The following is a 15,559-nucleotide window of genomic DNA, read 5'->3' as shown; positions in this document are numbered from 1 at the left end:
AACTGAACCATACAAAACAGGCATGCGTTATCTCCCCTTTGACCGAAGTAGGCGGTATGGCGGGGAGAATATTCATTTGCCGAAGAATATAGTTCCGGATAAGATTCCAATATTGCGATTGTATTGGTGATATATTGTTTGTGAATTTAAATCTGAATGACTTAGTATTTATTTGTTCTATTATTGATTCGAGTCTGTGTCAACAAAACCCACTTAAGACACTCGCGGAAGGCTATGTCTAAACCTATCTTATTTCGGGGGGCACCGGCGCACTACTTTAATATAGCCAAAATGGCGATCTGATGGTGAGAAAAGTCGTCTGTGGCAGGCTGACGCTGTGTTTTCTTGACATTTTCCGGTCAGATAGTGCAGTCATTATTCCCAACATGGGCTTACTATTCCATTCGATTGCCTGGCTGTAAGTCGAACTCTATTTAAGGATCTTCAACTGGTGTAGGTTCCAAACAAGTGAAGTTATCACCAAGTAAAAATGTTCCCAACAACTGGCAAAATTCATGACAAGTTACCATCCTTGCCGTGTGAGGAATAGGTCGTGTACATTTTCTCAACGGTTCTTTGATATTTGGAGAGTACGTGATCTCATGTCAAGGACCCTAAATATTTTTATGTCTTAGGTAAGTATGCAACAAGTTCTGCTGAAAGACTTCGGCTCCTCGGCTATATCACAATTCATTGATTTATACTTGTCCTCTCCTGTAGCCCTCCCCCATCACTGATTCTGAGCTGACATGAAGGTTGTATTGGGGTTGTGGGGGCGGGGGGAGGGGGGTGCTATTATCATTTGACTTAAAAATTCTAACACTAACTGAAAATTTTCTTTTGTTATGTATGTCGTTCGTTTGGAAAGTAAATGTTGCTTGATTATCTGTGTCAAAGCATACCACAAAGGTACAATATGTCAATCTTAGAATTTATTCAGTTAAGAAACAGTTGAATAATTATACAAGGCAATTGGCTTGGGAAAATTCTGCAGAATATATGTACCTCTGAGAGAAATGTGGGACAAATACAGTTTTGCCTTTGTAGAAAGAAAATAGTTGTGAAATGGTGTTGAACACAAATTAGGAGTTTTCAGCTCTCTCATAATAGCTCATTACAGGTTTAATGTCTGTGTTAATGCAGTTAGGGAATGGGTTCATTGGAACAACGAAGTTGCAAGAGATACAGAGAGAAACAGCCACTGATGTGTCTGATTTGCCGTAGGAAACATTTACTGCTGTTCAAAAGCGCAATAAGACTAAGTTCTCACATCAACAATAGTCAACTAAATATTCCTACTCGCTAACTATTCTGTTCTAAGGTTAACCTAAATGAAAGAATCCATGGCAATCACACAAGCACAAAGAAAAAGAAATTTTCTGAGTCTACGCAACTGCAGCCACCAACCCAAGCTGATTGTCAATCATGTGATTGATGTGACCACTCAAAATGTCATTCAAGGGAGATAATCCCTGGACTCATAGCCATACACCTGCCTGCATGTACATTTCCCAGAGGCTGACAAAGGTCATGACCTCAAGGTCAGTCTTCTTAAAGCGGCTTGATGAACAGTTAATCAAAAAAGATTAGTTAACTGCAGAGACTACTTGCATGCTTGTCGTCAGTTTTCGCTCGGGAAGCATTAATAGGCGTGGGAACAGAGATAATTGTTCCTGAGTATAAGTCACTCGTTTGTGGCTATTTCTCTCTCTAACTGTTGAAACTCCCTAGCTCAAATGAGAGTTAACCAATTCCGCAACTTTGAAATCAGATCATCAGTTGGCTGTTCTCTCTAACACACTTCCTAGTACAGCAAGGGTAACTTTATATTTGCCAGAAAGGGAAATTTGTTCTTAATCAAAAGAAAAAGTTGTGATCTAAAGTAAAGAGAGAAGCAAAAGACTGTAAGGTTTATGTCTAGTTTATTTGCAGGAGATCATTTAAATACAGTATCTCTAGTATCAGACGCCTAGCTTCAAACAAAAAGAGCAGGGTGGCATATTTCACAAATAATAGCCTTAAAGGGCACTATTTTCTGCTTGCGTCTATAATAATGAATGTGATTCGTAGGTATTCTAAAGATATTTAGCTATAAAATTAGCATACTCAACACTCAACTATGCATTTGTATACTGTAATTCTTCTAATTTTCAGGACGTATTTATTGGAAGTGCTTTAAGCAGAAAATTTGCAATTATCAGTTTTTCAGAAAAGTAAATACATATATATATATATGTTGTACTAACCATGTGGGGAAAGAGTTAAAAAGAACAGACAGTTAGCCCTGATGGCTTAAAGTAGGTATCAGTGAACTACATCCCTTTATGAGCTTAAAACACACATGCAATTAGTAAAATGAACTGGTGCTTGATTGCAAACAGATGTTATGACAGGGGATTTTCACTACCTGATACAGTTAACAGGCAGATAGGATTACTACAGTCTGGCTGGACAGGGGTCACTGGTTAAAAGGTCTTCATCAGCCCTTCCCTGGGGGGCAGGATGAATATTTATGGACTTCTAGAGGGGCAGGACGCATTTTGAGAGGGGCGGGGTGCTGCACCCCCCTGATTTGTGCAAGCGAGGGGGTCTGAGTATTCCTATTATGTAATTGTATCCCTTGGTTTTGTGTCTGGTAATTTGTGATTGGTGTACTAGAAGCCATGATTATATTAAATCAAACATCATCTGAATGAAGGAGACTAAGAGATGCTCACAGCATTATCAATTTCATAGAAGGACAGTAATGAATACATGTCTGTCATTTGATATGTCTCTGTCATTATCTTCTTCACCCGGTATTTGTGGATAATGGAACAGACAGAGTGGTATTTATACCTGCCTGAGGATGTGCATGTAGGATGTGCATGTAGCAATAATTGGTTCATTCAGGTACATCCAATGGACATTTTCCATTCAGGTTCATATCCATTTAATTTTAACAAAGCCCTGTAATGAAAACATGGTGAGGTCAACCAGTGTGCTATTGCTCTGCTTTAAAACATTTTTCAGTTTTGCCTAAAGCATTTGCCTTTTCTCTGGGAAATTAGCTCTTGCTCTATGTGTACACTGTACACGTACACATTTGCATGTTTGAATCAGGCTGGTGATAGAAAGCATAATTTTTGTCTTAAAGGATAATTTTGAGGAATGTATATGTACATGTTGGTATATAGTAATATGTAGTAAGAAGCGGGGTCAAATTTAAGAAAAAAAGTATACATGTGCACAGGGTACAGATAGCAGTACAAAATACAATATGTATACACAGAAAATTATTTACCTGCACAGGGTTTGTTAATGCCCAAATTGAAGGGAGGAGAGCTCTAATTTAGGTCATGTGTAATGTAAATTTGTCTGAAATGACATAATGAATGACTGCAGTTGCCAAAGGCAAGATAATTGCTAAAATGGTGATTTTTAGTGGGTCTTGGTGAGAATTGCCAGAGGCCCATTATAGAGGCATGAAAAAATGTGAAGAAATTGCCAGAAGTAGTTTCACCCAAGTACAACATGTCAGTGCACAGGACGAAATAGACCATGTGTGATGGTCAAATATTAGCTTCCTTTCATGATGTTTTCTTCGTTGTGTTGTTAGGATTTATGTGTTATGATTATGCATTAAATAAAAATTTTAATTATGTTGGTTTCATGCTTTCAGTTATTGTTGGTTTAATTTCGTGTCACAAAAGGTTACCGAATGCGCTTGCGCTATTTTGGGGCCTACTTTACGGCAATTGAGCGCTTTGTTACTCACCATAATGGTGAAAATAAAGAATGTGGAAGTTATCAGACCGCGGGTAAGCCATTTGACCTTGATCCCAGTGCAACAGGTGAGGGGCGTGCCAGTGTAAATGCGCTGAAAAGTTAGATAATACGCTTCTGAAATTAAAACAGAGCATACTGAATGTGCATGACGATTAGTGTGTATCCTTAAATTCTTGAAAGCTATACATTCAAGATTTAAAGCAAGCAATCCTGTCAAAATGTAAAGTAGATCTCCACAGTATTTTATGTGCACGACGCCTTCCACAATGTATTTTCAGAAACTGAAGGTTACAACAAAGGCTCATATACCACTTCCCGTAGTTGTGGAGAATGACTATGGTGATGTTTGACATTTTCTAGTGTTTGCCATGAAGAAGATATGGCAAGGGCTAAAATGTCATTTACTATGCAGCAAGTTCTGCTACTGTACTGTATTAGACCATCCTAATATCGCTCCCAGTGTATGGTTTTACTTCTACACCAATTATCAATTAATGGTGCAATGTTAAAGTGTCATGGAGGGTCCAGTTTCCAACGTGTGGATGTATCGGTGATTTCTGAGGTGACATCTAGTGCTCAAAAACACTTTAGATTTATACTACATACTGCTAATAAATAAAGCACAAATAATAAATTTTTGTCAGCTAATGTAGGCCTACATTTTGACAGTCTTATCCTATTTTGAGCCCAAAAAGGCAGTTTGTCGCATATACACAAATGTTTCCATAGGAAAAAAAAAAAATTTACCAGTTGCATTAGGCAAGTTACCATAGAATGAAATAATACTGCAGCCTCTGCTATCAAAAGAAAATGAGAAGGTAAAGTTGTCATTGAGTTATTGTAATAAACCTAGTAGGTTTACAGGTTGAAGTGTAATAAATAAAAGTCAACATTTGAGCATGACTCAGATTCAGTCCTCGTGAGGAAGAGCTAAATGACTAATTTATTCTAGAATGTTATGACAAATCATAATTCTGGGCAGTCGACATGTCCATGCATATACTTGTAGTCCTATATATAACTACAAGAATCTCTGTAGCGGTAGGCCTATACATGAACCGTATGCACATGTATGCATTTCTTTCAATTTTCCCAACCTCCTTCAGTCAGTCAACTTCGCCCTTTCCAGGTGTATTGCTGGGGACCTAAAATAGTGAAGTGTTGAGTATTTTCCAAAAATGTGTTCTGAAGTAGGCTTACTCTTGGAAAAGTAGGGAGCACCGCACTACCTCTGAAAATTATCTGTAGCACTACTTGACCCTCTCGGTTACTTCCCAATAGTTGATCTTCCAAATTTGCGTGGATGTCAACAAACTTATTATCCAAAGTTTTTCATGGTTCGTTGAAGAAGTTATCTGTTAAATTGTGGAATGAGCTGTTAATTACGTTTGCTATATGTGATGAACATTTTGATATAATTCTGGAAAGATCGGAAAAAAGGCTGACAGATTGTACATGTATTTTATGTGTTCTTGCAATATTTGTACTATTGAGATACAACTATACTATCTAAAGACCAAAACATGTATCGTATTACGATACATTGCCTTGATCTGTTGCCACATGCTATAGTGGCACAAATAGTGAAGATTTTGAAAATGAAGAATGAAAAAAATTCGGGAAAATGTCTACAGTCTTACAGTATGTAATAATATGACATTCTGGTGCATTGCAGTCTCTTAAAGTCCTGTCACAATGAGATGTGGCCGGGTTCTCCATTACAGACAGAATAACTGATAGGCCCTTTGTAGGTAGAGAAGACTGATGTATTGTACAAGAAGACAGTTGGTCAATAGTTACAAGAAAAATAAAAATAGAAGAGCAATAGACTCATTTCACAGCCCTTGGGCTCTAGTTTGTAATAACTAAACATGCATGCTGTGCAAGTGTAGATCCAGTCAATTAAATGGGTGCACTGGTGCATGTATGCGCCATATATTGCAAACCTTGAAAGGCCTGAAACAGATTGGATTGGTAAATGAATTCATTTATTCATACAGTTTTCGTGTAGATTATGTAATTGTTTTGAAAAGTGTAAAATCCAGCAAATGCTAATAATACAACTTTTGGACACTACGGCCACATTTATCCACATGTCACTGTTGGGGCAGAGATCATTGCTAATGCCAAGATTCAGATAACAGCTAGTAAGTTTGTTTTGGTTTCAAAAATGTGGTGCATTCATCAACAGTGTGGTCAAACAATGTGTCAGGTTTTTTTCCCCTGCCCTCTATAACAATGTTACATAATGACTTGATCAACTGAAGAAGTATCAGTGCTATTTGTTTTTTGATTATGGTAATATCCAGTCATTTTTGGAATGCGTATTATTTACAAGTAACTATTATTATGATACAAATAGGATCCTCTCCAGCCGTACGTGGGAAGGCCTGCCAACAACCTGCTGGTGGTCGTGGGTTTCTGCCCTTTTTCCTCCCACCATAATGCTGGTTCCCGTGGTACGAGTGAAATATTCTTGAGTATGGCCAATCATATAAAATAAATAAACAAATAGGATTCTCATGGAAACGATACTTTCTTCCCTTCACCTTGCATTTAAAGTTTTGTGCATCATTTTGGTTGTTGCCCATTGTTGATCTGCCTCAAGATGATCTGAAAAGTGGGCAAGCAGTTTGACTAAAATTTGTGCTACGTACATTTTTCTGCTGAAAGTTGTTGCGGCTCTTTCAGTTTCTAGTGAAGGTGTCCCCAGTAAGTTCACATTAGTGGTCACTGGTCATTCGAAGTATGGGTTTAGCCTGAGTGACAGTGTACATGTATGTCACACTAAGAGACCCTATTTTTGTAAACTTAACCTGAGAATGATGGGGAAAGTAAGAGAAGATATGTAAATGGGATACTGTGGTATCAGCTTAGTAATTTAATTCGACCCAAAGGTGTTGAAAACCTGAATGTTGTATATTAATGAACATTGACCTGACAAATTTCGACACAAATCGTTATTGTCTCTCAGAGAGCGAGATGACATTTTCATCCAGGCCATGTTTAAAAATATATTTGTTTCATGTATAAGTACGCCATGTTTAAAAATGTTAGTTTCACATGTTAAGTTTCAGAATATTTTTTATTTTTCAGCGCAATTTAGCTTTAAACAATTTTTTGTGTTTTTGAAAAAGTAGAAAAAAAAAGGAAAGAGAATAAATCACAACCAATTTACCCCTGATATTCCAGATAGGGTTGAGAATATATGAAACAATAACTATTTATGTAAAAAGGCCCCATGAACCACTAGATATTTCCCTGTCAGTCTAGCCCAGTGCTACATGCATTTGTACATGTCAGTAGGCATGTCTTCGGCTATGACTATGAAAGCTGTATTGTGTGTGGGATTAACTAGTTTGCTCAGAGAGGAAATGCCCACTGATGTGTCAGTATAAATAAAATGACATGTTTGTGGTAGTGCACCCTTGTTCTAATGTATGCACCGTCTTAAATAGCGGTTATTCACAGATTTGTATATATGCATGTAGTGATTAAAAGCTGGTGTGTTTATTTTAGGATCCATGTTCACCAGATACTGCCTGTCCATGAACAGCAGAAACTGCTCGTCCGTGTACACCAGATACTGCCTGTCCATGTACAGCAGAAACTGCTGGTCCATGAACAACAGAAACTGCTGGTCCATGAACAACAGAAACTGCTGGTCCATGAACACCAGATACTGCCTGTCCATGAACAACAGAAACTGCCCGTCCATGAACAGCAGAAACTGCCTGTCCATGAACAGCAGATACTGCCCGTCCATGTACAGCAGATACTGCCTGTCCATGTACAGCAGAAACTGCCCGCCCATGTACACCAGATACCGCCTGTCCATGTACAGCAGAAACTGTCTGTCCACGAACAGCAGAAACTGCTCGTCCATGTACAGCAGATACTGCCTGTCCATGTACAGCAGAAACTGTCTGTCCATGAACAGCAGAAACTGCTGGTCCGTGTACAGCAGAAACTGCTGGTCTGTGTACAGCAAAAACTGCCCACCTGTGTACACCAGAAACTGCCTGTCCATGTACAGCAGAAACTGCCCATCCATGTACAGCAGAAACTACCTGTCCATGAAGAGCAGAAACTGCACATCCATGTACAGCAGAAACTGCACATCCATGAACAGCAGAAACTGCCCGCCCATGAACAACAGAAACTACTGGTCCATGAACAGCAGAAACTGCCTGTCCATGTACACCAGATACTGCCTGTCCATGAACAGTAGAAACTGCTCGTCCATGAACAGCAGAAACTGTCTGTCCATGTACAGCAGAAACTGTCTGTCCATGAACAGCAGAAACGGCTCGTCCATGAACAGCAGAAACGGCTCGTCCATGAACAGCAGAAACTGCTCGTCCATGAACAGCAGAAACTGCCCGCCCATGAACAGCAGAAACTGCTCGTCCATGAACAGCAGAAACTGCCTGTCCATGTACACCAGATACTGCCTGTCCATGAACAGTAGAAACTGCTCGTCCATGAACAGCAGAAACTGTCTGTCCATGTACAGCAGAAACTGTCTGTCCATGAACAGCAGAAACGGCTCGTCCATGAACAGCAGAAACTGCTCGTCCATGAACAGCAGAAACTGCACATCCATGAACAGCAGAAACTGTCTGTCCATGAACAACAGAAACTGCTCGTCCATGAACAGCAGAAACTGCCTGTCTATGTACACCAGATACTGCCTGTCCATGTACAGCAGAAACTGCCCGCCCATGTACACCAGATACTGCCTGTCCATGTACAGCAGAAACTGCTCGTCCATGTACAGCAGAAACTGCACATCCATGAACAGCAGAAACTGTCTGTCCATGAACAAAAGAAACTGCTGGTCCATGAACAGCAGAAACTGTCTGTCCATGAACAGCAGAAACTGCCCGTCCATGTACAGCAGAAACTGCCTGTCCATGAACAGCAGAAACTGCTCGTCCATGTACAGCAGAAACTGCCCATCCATGAACAGCAGAAACTGCCCGTCCATGTACAGCAGAAACTGCCTGTCCATGTACAGCAGAAACTGCCTGTCCATGAACAAAAGAAACTACCTGTCCATGAACAGCAGAAACTGCTGGTCCATGAACAGCAGAAACTGCTCGTCCATGTACACCAGAAACTGTCTGTCCATGTACACCAGAAACTGCCTATCCATGTACAGCAGAAACTGCCTGTCCATGAACAAAAGAAACTGCTGGTCCATGAACAGCAGAAACTGCTCATCCATGTACAGCAGAAACTGCCCGTCCATGAACAGCAGAAACTGCACATCCATGAACAGCAGAAACTGTCTGCCCATGAACAAAAGAAACTGCTGGTCCATGAACAGCAGAAACTGCTCGTCCATGTACAGCAGAAACTGCCCGTCCATGAACAGCAGAAACTGCACATCCATGAACAGCAGAAACTGTCTGCCCATGAACACCATGAACTGCACATCCATGAACAGCAGAAACTGTCTGTCCATGAACAGCAGAAACTGTCTGTCCATGAACAGCAGAAACTGCTCGTCCATGAACAGCAGAAACTGTCTGTCCATGTACAGCAGAAACTACCTGTCCATGTACAGCAGAAACTACCTGTCCATGAACAGCAGAAACTGCTCGTCCATGTACAGCAGAAACTGCCTGTCCATGAACAGCAGATACTGCCTGTCCATGAACAGCAGAAACTGCTCGTCCATGTACAGCAGAAACTGCCTGTCCATGTTCACCAGATACTGCCTGTCCATGAACAGCAGAAACTGCCTGTCCATGTTCACCAGATACTGCCTGTCCATGAACAGCAGAAACTGTCTGTCCATGAACAGCAGAAACTGCACATCCATGAACAGCAGAAACTGCTTGTCCATGTACACCAGATACTGCCTGTCCATGTACAGCAGAAACTGTCTGTCCATGTTCACCAGATACTACCTGTCCATGTACAGCAGAAACTGCCTGTCCATGAACAGCAGAAACTGCTCGTCCATGTTCACCAGATACTGCCTGTCCATGAACAGCAGAAACTGTCTGTCCATGAACAGCAGAAACTGCTCGTCCATGAACAGCAGAAACTGCCTGTCCATGTACAGCAGAAACTGTCTGTCCATGTACAGCAGAAACTGCCTGTCCATGTACAGTAGAAACTGCCCGTCCATGTACAGCAGAAACTGCTCGTCCATGTACAGCAGAAACTAACCCATGAACAGCAGAAACTGCTCATACATGTACAGCAGAAACTGTCCGTCTCTGAACAGCAAAAACTGTCTGTCCATGTACACCAGATACTGTCTGTCCATGTACAGCAGAAACTGCTCGTCCATGAACAGCAGAAACTACCTGTCCATGTACAGCAGAAACTGCCCGTCAATGTACAGCAGAAACTGTCTGTCCATTTACAGCAGAAACTGCCCATCCATGTACAGCAGAAACTGTCCATCCCTGAACAGCAAAAACTGCCCGTCCATGTACAGCAGAAACTGCCCGCCCGTGTACAGCAGAAACTGCACATCCATGTACAGCAGAAACTGCTGGTCCATGAACAGCAGAAACTGCCTGTCCATGTTCACCAGATACTGCCTGTCCATGAACAGCAGAAACTGTCTGTCCATGAACAACAGAAACTGCACATCCATGAACAGCAGAAACTGCTCATCCATGTACAGCAGAAACTGCCTGTCCATGTACAGCAGAAACTGCCCACCCATGAACAACAGAAACTGCCCACCCATGAACAGCAGAAACTGCCCATCCATGTACAGCAGAAACTGCCCAAGCTGTTATGATCAGATTGTGCATGTACATCAAACCATACATGTACTGTAATTCTCCTAAAGTTTAGGACAGATAGTTTCCTAATTCCTAAACTTTTTTTTGTCATATGAAAGGGCAACTTTCAGTGCAATTTATTGATGTTTTTAGTTTGATTTTGGAGACAAAGCTACATTGGTTGTATTGGCCAATTTCAGGGGTTCACAAGAAAGATTAATTTTATCAGTCAACACAGAATAATGCCCTCAGAATTGGCTTGAATAAACACCTTCCAAACATGCAATAAGGTTGAAGAATTACAGTACTAGTGCTGAAAGCAAAAATTACATTTGTGTGTCAGTTTTTTTTTTTGTTGTTGTGTAAAAGTAAAGATGCTCTAACCATGTGAGAAAAGAGAAACTATGCATTCCTGTTACATATGCATATTCATTGCATAAAAGTAACAGACCAGGTGTTTCCAAAATTAGAAGAATTACAGTACTTTATTTTCATGTAGCTAGCCTATATTAGGCAGTTGTTGGCTAGACTTCAGTTTTATGCACACAGGTAGATTCAGTGTATAGGTACAATGTGGTTTTCTGTATTTCCCTGTTATGCATGCAATTTAATGGTGTGTTGCATGTTAATTCAAGCCTGACTAATTTGTCTGCAATTTATGTTCAGCCACATGAAGGAAAGGTGAAAGATACCAGTTGTATTACTTTGAACTAATTTTATTTCAACACTGTCTATGACAAATATTTGTTAGGCGCAACGGGTATTACATGTGATTTTTTTTCCTGATTCGAGCATATTGATATTGTGATTGCTGGCTGTAACAAAAAATTACCAAAAAAAAAAAGAGAAGAAAAGACAAAAAAAACAATACAGTGCTAAAATCATCAGCTCATACTTGGAACATTTGTGTTAAATACCAGAATCCGAGATTCCAACAAGACTGGGTTGGATGTGCATTGAACTGTTGGGAAATTAATCTTCTGCCTTTTTTTTAGGTAATCTTGAGGGAATGTTAATACATGTAACTCGATTTGTCGCTGGTAGAAATATTAATGGTTCTGTCAGTATTATTGAATTACATGGGCTTTGTGCTGTGACTGTTTGCATGAATCAGGTATTTTATGCTCTGTTGATGGAGATTGTTCTAGGCTGTTACATTGTGTTCTCCACTGGATTGTAGGCAATACATAATTATACGTAATTAATGATGCGGTTATTTTTGGCGGAGGCATGCTTTTACAGAAGAGACTGTTTGGCTGTGGTTTACACTTGAGTGGAGAGAAAATGTTTCGACATTGCAAGGTTAGGATGAGAATAAAGATTCATTCATGTAGAAGACTGGTAAAATTTCAATATCCACATTTAGGAATCTTGAAATGCCTATCAGTTGTTGTGTTGAGAAAAATCTGTCACAATTTAAACCTCCAGAGCTCCCCAAAAGACCCCAGTTAGTAGGGTCTTGAAATTGGTTTTATTTCTTCTCTTTGCATATTTTCACTGGTGATTTAGACTGGGGGTGTGGACTGTTTTGCAGTCAATCTTCTGGCAGTGTAAATAGTGAATTAGTCTTGGGGTGGGGGAGGGGCATATGGTTTGCCAGCTGGTGCTATTTGGACACCCTGTTTTCAGCACATTTAACATGGGAGAGATAGAAAAAATGAAATGTGGACACCCTGCTATAACAGAATGGCCTAAAACACGAATGCTTGGACACCCTCTTGTACATTTCTGCTAAACCCCGTGGGAGTGGGAGTCCCTCATTTTTTGAAGTATGTTTAAAACTTAATTCCACATTTATTTTTTTATCCAGTCAATCGTCCAAATGCCCAAAGTGCATTTATTGAAGTCGGATATACTCTGGGAGAACTGAAAGCCAAAACATTACCTGGTATCCACATATAATCTAGACACAAATCCTGCCTCCCTCCCCCCCCCCCCCCCACACACACACTCGAGCACACACAGAGGTAGGCTTAGCCCTGCTACTACCTTATCTCTCGTCATCTTTCTGCTCTTCCAGCAGTTGATCATAGTGCTGTGGTGGTTTGTGTCCACAGTCCAGTTGGCCAGTCTAGTTTACTTGGCAGGATCTGTCAGCTATGGGTGGGAGAGGGGGGGGGGGGGGAGTAGTGGAGTAGCAGTTGGTGAGTGGGGGCTGATCCAGGGTTAGACATGCAGACATGTGCATGAACCACAATGTATGGTCAGAGAAGAAACAGCAGTTTCTATAGCCAGCGGACGAATGTGTCTACCTTTGATGAATGTGCTGCAGCAGCAAAAGTGATAGCATCACAGTGGAGTTTTGTACAAGGGCAAGGTTAAAGAAAATTAGTATGGTGCAGTATCATCGTAATATTTATCAACTCTGCAAGTGATACCAGACATACATATGAAGAGAAACCATCCTTAACATAGCTTGACCAATGACATCCCAGAAATTTGAGAAATCAGGCCGTGAAATTTGGGTGGTTGACATAACCAAAGAATCGGTTACGGGTTTTAAGCCTTGAATATGCGATCGTTAGGTTTCGCCATGACACAAGAACAGACCAATCCCACAAATGGGTTACGTGAACATGTGTTTAATAAAGTCAGGTACAGTACTTCCTAGCAGATTTTTTCCTTCCTTTTACTTTAACTTCGGTAAAGCCTATTAATTTGCGTTTGAAAGTGGTTGTATTGCAGTACAGTCCGCCATCATACATGTTCAGCGGATCCTTGGATAGCACAATGGCTACATGGTTTGGGGGGGGGGGGGGGGCTCACAGCATGAATGGTAATCAGCATGGTTCAAGTTGGATAAAACATCCAACCTCTATAAAACCTATTTGTCACACACGCTGAGAATCACATGCTTTCAAGGCCAGACCAGCATGTGTTATATTCCTGAGTATTTTATTTTCTTGATGATTAATAACTACTTTTACAGTTCCTGCTTGTAGTGTGTGTAGTATCAGACTGGCTTGTGGAACCCTCACCTATGCCAGAACTATCCTTTTTTACCTATTCGCCAATGTGGCTAACCTGGTCAGAATTTTTTTAGCCATTTTGACAATTATGTAGTCATAACAAAATTCACAACCTGAAAAGTCAAAGCAAAGCAGTGAAGTAATAAAAAAAAAAAAGCCCTGCACGACTCTCTCACCAGTGTGGTCGCTGTGAGTTCCTAGAGCTCAGACTGGCTGAATAAAGAAACACCAGTCAAATAAATGAATAATAAAATATGAAGTCAATAGTTACAGCCCCAGTCTGTCCTGTCCCCTCAAAGTAGTTCGCTGCTTTAGACAACATACACTTTCCCCGCTTGAGGACTACATGCGGTGTTTCAGGTGTAAAGCCAAAAAGGTAACAATACACACGCATACATGTAAACGCACACACTGGATGCTTTTCCTCGGTTATTTCCCTTGACTACTAAGCGCACATGTTAATAAGTACAGACTGAAGTTCCATAAGTTTCGGTTTGATGATGAACAGTGCAGAAGACCCAGCCCTGACACAATATTGAATGAAAAGGAAAATCCCTCTGAAACCAATTTTTCTTGTAACACGGTGGGATGATTCTTATTCGCCATGGTGGTGACGTTATCGGAAAATACTTTTGCAAAACTGAAATGATGATGGCAAAATGCGCAAATGGCAATCAGTAGCGCCAGCACAGCTCACCATCCCTGTCTGATAAAATGGTTTACTGGTGACTGCATACATTTTAGTGCATAATGGCATTGAGCTCAAACTCAATAGAGCACATTGCAGCATCACAACACCAAATGACTGCTTTCGTTCAGAGTCGTATCAGTGCTTGTTTTTTTGCCAACGGACAAGTATTAAACTGACACGAGTTCTATTTTGTGGTAGCTGTTGTGATATCATACGCTGATGGTAGCCTTGTGTGAGAAACTCTAATGTACCCGTTGAGAGCTACGCAGTTCAAGTGCTGTATTTGTTACAGCACTCCAGGGGACAGATCAGCGTAACCGATTTACTGGTCTGCACAATTACACTCCACATAACTGACAGGCGAACGATTCTTTCATTCATGCCAAATTTCATAGCCTGCAGATTCTCACGTAAAATCTGAGTGAAAGTCCATGTACCTAGCAAGGTGTTATGACCTCTACCCGAGAACCTGACCATTCACTGTTATATACGAGTGAAAAACTCTTGTATGCCTTTAAACACAAGTCTTATATAAACATCATTGCTTGGTGGAGACAACAAGATGGCCACTGTGCAAAATTCTGTACAGCCTTCTTGTCCAGTTGTACAGCCCTCTGGTCCAGTTGTACAGTCCTCTTGCCCATTTTTACAGCCCTCTTGTTCAGTTGTAGATCCCTCTTGACCAGTTGTACAGCCCTCTTGACCAGTTGTACAGCCCTCTTGTCCAGTTGTACAATCCTCTGGTCCAGTTGTACAACCCTCTGGTCCAGTTGTACAATCCTCTGGTCCAGTTGTACAATCCTCTGGTCCAGTTGTACAATCCTCTGGTCCAGTTGTACAGCCCTCTTGTCCAGTTGTACAATCCTCTGGTCCAGTTGTACAGCCTTCTTGTCCATTTCTACAGTGCTCTTGTTCAGTTGTATATCCCTCTTGACCAGTTATACAACCCTCTTATCTGGTTGTACAGCCCTCTTGTCCAGTTGTACATTCCTTTGGTCCAGTTGTACAGCCCTCTTGTCCAGTTGTACAATCCTTTGGTCCAGTTGTACAGCCCTCTTGTCCAGTCGTACAATCCTCAGGTCCAGTTGTACATCCCTCTTGTCCATTTCTACAGCGCTCTTGTTCAATTGTACATCCCTCTTGACCAATTGTAATTATTCCTGTAGAGGTAGGCAGGTGTTAATATCAAGCCTGTAATCTACATTTACAGACTGAAACATTTAAACAAAAGAGGAAGAAATCAGGTCCTGTTAAATTTGTCCATATATGTACTTGAGAGTCAGAAACTTTCATTTGGCTCCCATGTGGTCATCACCTGGTTTCACTTTCAGGGCCACTAGATAGGGAATCCCACTATGTAGATGCATACATTGTGTGAT

The 15,559-nt window shown here is 40.9% G+C and overlaps 1 protein-coding gene across 1 annotated transcript in view; it reads left to right on the top strand.

Moving 5' to 3' along the window:
* The first annotated feature begins 305 nt into the window (after positions 1–305).
* LOC135479390 (cytoplasmic protein NCK2-like) overlaps positions 306–15,559 on the top strand; it is a 30,242-nt gene continuing 14,988 nt past the window's right edge. The window contains exon 1 of the mRNA XM_064759215.1: positions 306–635. The gene's annotated coding sequence lies outside the window, so the exon portion shown is untranslated. The remainder of the gene's footprint in view (positions 636–15,559) is intronic.

This window comes from Liolophura sinensis, chromosome 12, assembly GCF_032854445.1.
Source record: "Liolophura sinensis isolate JHLJ2023 chromosome 12, CUHK_Ljap_v2, whole genome shotgun sequence".
In the NCBI taxonomy this organism is placed as follows: Eukaryota; Metazoa; Mollusca; class Polyplacophora; order Chitonida; family Chitonidae; genus Liolophura; species Liolophura sinensis.
Note: the sequence above shows the minus strand (reverse complement) of the source record. Positions and strands in the feature narration are given on the sequence as shown.